Source organism: Poromitra crassiceps, assembly GCF_964638095.1.
Source record: "Poromitra crassiceps genome assembly, chromosome: 11".
NCBI classification, from domain to species: domain Eukaryota; kingdom Metazoa; phylum Chordata; class Actinopteri; order Beryciformes; family Melamphaidae; genus Poromitra; species Poromitra crassiceps.
The window spans coordinates 19,938,352-19,945,769 of NC_139643.1; the positions used below are offsets into that span (position 1 = coordinate 19,938,352).

A 7,418-nucleotide genomic window follows, 5' to 3' on the forward strand; every position below is an offset into this window, starting at 1 on the left:
GACATAGCCCACACTACTACCCTCTTCCACAAGCCCCCTTCAACCCTGGAGACATAGCCCACACTACTACCCTCTTCCACAAGCCCCCTTCAACCCTGGAGACATAGCCCACACTACTACCCTCTTCCACAAGCCCCCTTCAACCCTGGAGACATAGCCCACTCTACTACACTCTTCCCCAAGCCCCCTTCAACCCTGGAGACATAGCCCACACTACTACACTCTTCCCCAAGCCCCCTTCAACCCTGGAGACATAGCCCACACTGCTACACTCTTCCCCAAGCTCCCTTCAACCCTGGAGACATAGCCCACACTGCTACACTCTTCCCCAAGCCCCCTTCAACCCTGGAGACATAGCCCACACTGCTACACTCTTCCCCAAGCCCCCTTCAACCCTGGAGACATAGCCCACACTACTACCCTCTTCCACAAGCCCCCTTCAACCCTGGAGACATAGCCCACTCTACTACACTCTTCCCCAAGCCCCCTTCAACCCTGGAGACATAGCCCACACTACTACACTCTTCCCCAAGCCCCCTTCAACCCTGGAGACATAGCCCACACTGCTACACTCTTCCCCAAGCCCCCTTCAACCCTGGAGACATAGCCCACTCTACTACACTCTTCCCCAAGCCCCCTTCAACCCTGGAGACATAGCCCACACTACTACACTCTTCCCCAAGCCCCCTTCAACCCTGGAGACATAGCCCACACTACTACCCTCTTCCACAAGCCCCCTTCAACCCTGGAGACATAGCCCACTCTACTACACTCTTCCCCAAGCCCCCTTCAACCCTGGAGACATAGCCCACACTACTACACTCTTCCCCAAGCCCCCTTCAACCCTGGAGACATAGCCCACACTGCTACACTCTTCCCCAAGCCCCCTTCAACCCTGGAGACATAGCCCACACTACTACCCTCTTCCACAAGCCCCCTTCAACCCTGGAGACATAGCCCACTCTACTACACTCTTCCCCAAGCCCCCTTCAACCCTGGAGACATAGCCCACACTGCTACACTCTTCCCCAAGCCCCCTTCAACCCTGGTGATAGTTTGACTCAAGGTGAATTTGTTGTGGAGGTTTGACACACAGACACCATGTGATGATTTTAATCACACTCAGAGGCTGTCAATGAAACAGCCTGCCCTTATCGTACGGCACTAAACTAGGTCACCTCATGCAGAGCTGAGACGGGCTCACTCTAACCACAAAAACACACTTCCTTTACTCTAAGTTGTTTTTAGACACACACCCAAGAGAAACAGATCATGACATTTTTTATTACTTTGATTTCTTTATTACTTTTTATTACAACAAAACAAGCAAGTTTGTGCTTAAATGCAGTTCAAGTTGACAGGTTCACAAAAATCTAAATATGGCCTTTGTATTTACATAATAGCCTATACACATTCAAAGCTCTGCTACACTTCAGCAAGAAGCCAAGACATGTTGTCCTCTGCTGCAGATGTCCAAGAATCCTTGTCCTACTTGGCCAATTAAGCTGGCCAAGTACACACACAAGTCACACACATACACAAGTCACACACACACAAGTCCCAGGCTTCACAAACACACCAGTTACAAGACAAGTGTAAACCCCCTTCCCCACCACACACACACACACACACACACACACACACACGGACGCACGCACGCACGCACGCACGCACAACATGCTCACTCAGTATCACCAGTTCAGATCAACCATGTGGCTGCTAAGAGGGGGAGGAGCTTGTACAGGCAACACTTGAGGTCACATGGGGGCTTTGCACACGGCCTTGGCTTGCAGCAGTCCAAGCACCTCGGTGATTTTTCATGTCTAGGGACCCATTGACTCAGTTCAAGTGAGAAATTATCCTAACACCAAATTGTATACGGGGCCAGGTACAGGATTAACACAGGACCGACAAGCAATTGTCAGTGTTAATAGAGAGGCAAAGTGACCGCCTACTTCCTGCTTCAGCACTGTACCAGAGATTTTCATCCGCCATTTATTTTCCCATACACATTGGGTCAAATGCTTATAAAAATAGTTGTACTGGTTCAAACCAAACGGTACAGATATATTTAGAAACAGGAGAGATCACATAACATTTCACTGGCACCAAAACGTTAAAAAAAACGTGGGTTTAAAGAAAATATTTTTCTTTAGGTTTTGGTCCGAGTGAAATGTTCTATGGTCTCTCCCGATTATAGCGTTAGCTGACCCGTTTGGTTCGACGAAGTACAACTATTTTAAAAGCATTTTACGAAATGTCTATGGGGGAAAAAAAGGCGGATAAAAATATCTGGTACAGTGCAGAAGCAGGAAGTAGGCGTCACTTTGCCTCTCTATTAAAGAACTAACAGATCAAGGATTACATTTAATACAATAATTTGTTACATTAATATCACTGAATAACTGGATGACCAATCAAATATATTGCAATGTCCCGATCAACTTTCTGACACTCAAAATAGATTTATACATTTGATTCTACTCAAACCACAACTTGGCATGTTCCACTACGCCTCTGTACCTGAGGGTGGACTCCTCCGCCTTGTTTCACACACCAGGCCTGAATGAGGAATTGCCAAGTGTTAATTAGCACCAACTGCACCACTGTAGTGAGACAGACTCCAATGAATAAAATGTCACAAGCAAACAAACACCAATTCAACAGTATATGTATATATAGAGCATGGGTGTCCCCCTGACAGGCTGTCAATGAAACAGCCTGCCCTTATCGTACGGCACTAAACTAGATCACCTCATGCAGAGCTGAGACGCGCTCACTCTAACCACAAAAACACACTTCCTACTGTAAGTTGTTTTTACACACACCCCCAAGAGAAACAGATACAAGATCATGACATTTTTTATTACTTAGATTTCTTTACTTTTTACAACAAAACAAGCAAGTTTGTGTTCAAATGCAGTTTAAGTTGTGCAGGTTCACCAAAGTCAAAATATGTCCTTTGTATTTATTTACATAAGAGCCTATATACACATTCAAAGTTCTGCTATACACTTAAGCAAGAAGTCAAGACATGTTGTCCTCTGCTGCAGTTGTTCAAGAATCCTTGTCCTATTGGCCAATTAAGCTGATTGTGATTCTGAGGACGGCCACGGACAAACAACACACACAAGTCCCATGGGCATATGCTTCACACACACACACACACACACACACACACCAGTTACAATACTGTTGTTGTTGTTGTTGTTGTTGTTGTTGTTGTTGTTGTAATAATAATAATATCTGTGGGTCTTCTGACATTTAGAATTATATCGCCATCAATGTTGGAGTTACCAGTTCTGCTCTAATCTGTCATAAAAAGGTCCCCCTCCCTCTTCTGTGCCAATGAGCTGGCCTGCTGCCAAGCTGGCCTGCTGCCAAGCTGGCCTGCTGCCAAGCTGGCCTGCTGCCAAGCTGGCCTGCTGACCATTTTAAAACAGCAGAGAAGTGCCACCTGGCTGCAGCATGGCACTTTGCACAGCAAACACACATTTTTACTTTGACCTGTGTTGACCCCTCTCTGTGATGCCTCAGACTCACATCACTGATGGTTGACTGGCTTATTGAGCTTACCAAGCATCTTCTCTCCTCTCTTTCACAGCATTTGTCTCCATGGGCTGAGGTGCGGTCCAGGACCGAGGCCAAGCATATAGGACCAGTCTTCTGTCGACCACTTTGACAAAGAGAGGAGTGAGCCAGCACAGTGAGCCAGCACCGATTCACACGTCGATATAGCTTTGAAACACCACCAGCGACACAGCACCAACAATGGGTAACACCAAGAGCGGCGCCGTGTCCAAGGAGATCCTGGAGGATCTGAAGCTCAACACCAAGTTCTCCGAGGCGGAGATCGCCCATTGGTACGACAACTTCAAGAGGCAGTGTCCGACCGGCCGCATTAGCAAAGAGGAGTTCCAGTCCATCTACAGCAAGTTCTTCCCAGACAGTGACGCCCAAGCGTACGCCCGGCACGTCTTCCGCTCCTTTGACACCAACGACGACGGCACGCTGGACTTCAAGGAGTACATCATCGCCCTCCACATGACGTCAACGGGGAAGACCACCAGCAAACTGGAATGGGCCTTCTCGCTGTTCGACGTGGACAAGAACGGATACATCACCAAGTCAGAGGTCAAGGAAATCTGCGCGGTGAGTTATGATGTATTAGTGGTAAATAAGAAAGCTGTTAGGTCTCTCTCACAAATATAACGGCGGATAAACTGAGTTCAAGTGTGTCTAGCTTCCTTTATATCCATAAGGAATGGGATGGCTTGATGATCTGGTCAAGTTACTTGGATGAAGGGTGGGTTAGATGATTTTGATGGGAGTATGGAGGAAGGCATCATGGCAAAGTTGGTGAAAGTGATGGATGGATGACTGATGGATGAATGGATGATGGACATGGACACAAAGGGACAGAGGATGAAAGAGCAACACAACAAATTGTGAAGGAAGGAGATGTGCAGATGGATTAACAGATGCAAAGATCTTTCACTTTTCAATGTGTCGCTCAGGATGTCACTTGATTTGGACATAGAACTTAAACATGTTTAGACTCATGGCCGGCTGAGACAACGGAAAGCAAAGGTGGAAACACTTTTACCGCTGGAGTAGACTTGAATTGACGCTGATGAACAATTGGAAGCATAAGAGAGCTTTGGACTGGGGATGGGAAACTTAAGAGGAGATAATAAAACAGGAGATTCGATCTGAGTGTCTAATGAAGACATACAACATGGTGTCACTACAAGACCGAAATGATATTATGAATATATTATTATTGTTATTGTTATTATTAGTACAGTATTATACAGTTTTGCGGAAAGTGTAGTATGATGGAGTCGTGACCACTAAAAAGTCAACAAGAGCCACAAAAGAATGAACATGTTTCTTCATCTCCACTGTGCAGTTTGACAAAACATAAACCTCTGTCTTCTGACCACTGTCTGGAAGGTTTCATTTGCGTTTGAGTATGGCCCCACTTGTGAAGAGATCCAGTATTAACAAGGGCAGAAGGACGGGTTAAGAATAGTTGATTGATGCAAGTTGATTACAGGACCTGTTTATGACCTTTGATTGACTATTGGACAAAGGTCAGATTTTATAGACTATTTTTAAAAATACATTGATGGATATTCCCTGACAGTCTTAAGCTGCATGTTTATAATTTTTACTCCCCATATAACACATTTAACAGCTAGCTACGATAAATCACGATAACCCGACTTTATATAAAACTATATATATATAACAGATTAACATGTTTTTTTCTTTATTTGGGGTATGGAAGATAAATACATTCTTTCTGAACACCATCACCCCCCCCCCCCCCGTTACTTTCTCAAACTGAGTTTACTTGATTGCTTTCTGAAATGTGGTTTCAATCTGATATTGTTCCAAGCAGTCATATGTTCATAATTTGAGTTCAAATTACAAAGTAGTAGAACCTCACGAAACTGAACAGATAACTACTGCCCAAGTGGTGTTTCATATGTCCAACATAATAGACAGTGCATGTTATTGTATGTATTCAAAAACAACCCCACTTCCTGGCTGCTTTGAACGCTTCACTTTCCCATAGGTCTATTTATAGCCATGTTTCAATGTAAAAGATTAGTGGTCATATAATGGCAGAACAAAAGCAGGCAGGAACAGCTGGTCAGTTAATCCAGGCCATCATAACAGCGTCCTGTTGTTTTTGTTGATAGACACATTATCAGTTTATGGATGGGTTAAAAAATGTGCAGATTATATGAGGACCGGGTTATGCACATGTTCTGCTCTCTTTGCAATCATGTAGGCCAGGGCTTTTCAAAGTTTGAGACTGTGGGCCTCCCTCCAGCCTTGGAAAGAGGAGTCCCCCTCGCTCAATTCCTGGATGCCTATGGGATCATATGTTATTTGATCCCATAATTGAGCCAAGATAGCCTGATATTGCTGTTTGACATACATCATACTACACCAAATACATTATGAAATACATACATCATACTACACGAAATACATTATGAAATACATACATCATACTACACCAAATACATTATGAAATACATACATCATACTACACCAAATACATTATGAAATACATACATCATACTACACCAAATACATTATGAAATACATACATCATACTACACCAAATACATTATGAAATACATACATCATACTACACCAAATACATTATGAAATACATACATCATACTACACCAAATACATTATGAAATACATACATCATACTACACCAAATACATTATGAATAGTCTGTCTGAAGGCATGTAGCCTATTTGTTTCTGACGGGGAAAGTGGGAAAAACCGTAAAATCCCCCAAAAAGTACTGTATCTCTGAACTACTACCAAATCACACATTTAGGCTATTCTATGTGATCTCGTTTTGATACCTAATAATAACTAATGTAATAACTAATTATAAACTAGTCATATTTTTTCACTTGCATTCACTGAGCCTCCCCTGAAACTGTTTGGAGCCCCCCTCCTGGGGAGGCCCGGCTCCCACTTTGAAAATCTCTGATTCAGTAACCTTGTGTCACCGCAGGCTCTTCCAGAGAAGAGCCTGGTGACGGTGGCGGCGGTGGCGGCGATGGCATATTATTGCATCAACGTTTTGTTTTATGTACTACACACTTAACTTTTTAGTCACCTCGTGTTATCAGGCTCTATAGCTAGCTAACGTTAGCTATAGGGAAGATTTTGCTGGCGCACATGTATCCGGTAACCGGATTCTGGTTCCTGCCATTGCGCTTTGGTCATGCCCCCATGCAGGTCCCGAACAGCTCCAGACTACTGATTTAATAGGCTGGAGTTTGTATTAGTTTACTGTAGGCTGTCATGACCAGACAACCTGATCTCCTAAACAATTGTGAAATAGCAACGTTGGTCCACAGCACAAAACATTGTAGTTTAACTGCTGCCAGTATACCCATCTCTACCCTACGCCTTTACTTGTCAGCTCAGCAGTCTATTAATACCAACCTGGAGGGTCACCTGACCTCTAGCGGCCAAACACACGTTACCTTATAACAATTTTAAAGACGAAACATCTTTGGGCTCAATGTGCTGTCTCAACCAATGTTACTATAGGTTGAGGCCACATCTCGTCATAGACGCTGGTTTAGCTGGCTCAGTCTGGCTGGGGGCGTGGTCAGGGTGGGGTAAAAACCCCCATTCTATCCATTCAGCAAAGTTAGAATTTAGCTGATAGCCCAGCCCAGGCAGACACGATCGGGGATTTAACCACCGCAGTAAACGCACATCTGAGCAGACGTCTTGTGTTCTGCTCTAGTACCCCCAAACCTGTAGTTTAGATATATGGGCGGTTTCACCCCACTCGCGCGCCAGCCATTTAACATTTTGTGGGCATTCCCAGACATGCGGATTGTCTCTATGTCACAACTCTG

At 44.5% G+C, this 7,418-nt stretch overlaps 1 protein-coding gene and 1 pseudogene across 2 annotated transcripts in view; one reads left to right on the forward strand and one right to left on the reverse strand.

The window, feature by feature from the left end:
• LOC310784876 (class I histocompatibility antigen, F10 alpha chain-like) overlaps nucleotides 1-7,418 on the reverse strand; it is a gene marked incomplete at both ends in the record, with an annotated part of 357,580 nt that overhangs the window by 319,522 nt on the left and 30,640 nt on the right. The gene's annotated exons all lie outside the window — the stretch shown is intronic.
• The window catches only part of LOC310785693 (visinin pseudogene), a 7,436-nt pseudogene continuing 3,789 nt past the window's right edge, over nucleotides 3,772-7,418 (forward strand). The window contains exon 1 of the transcript in view: nucleotides 3,772-4,152. The product of the transcript in view is annotated as a visinin pseudogene (transcript). The remainder of the gene's footprint in view (nucleotides 4,153-7,418) is intronic.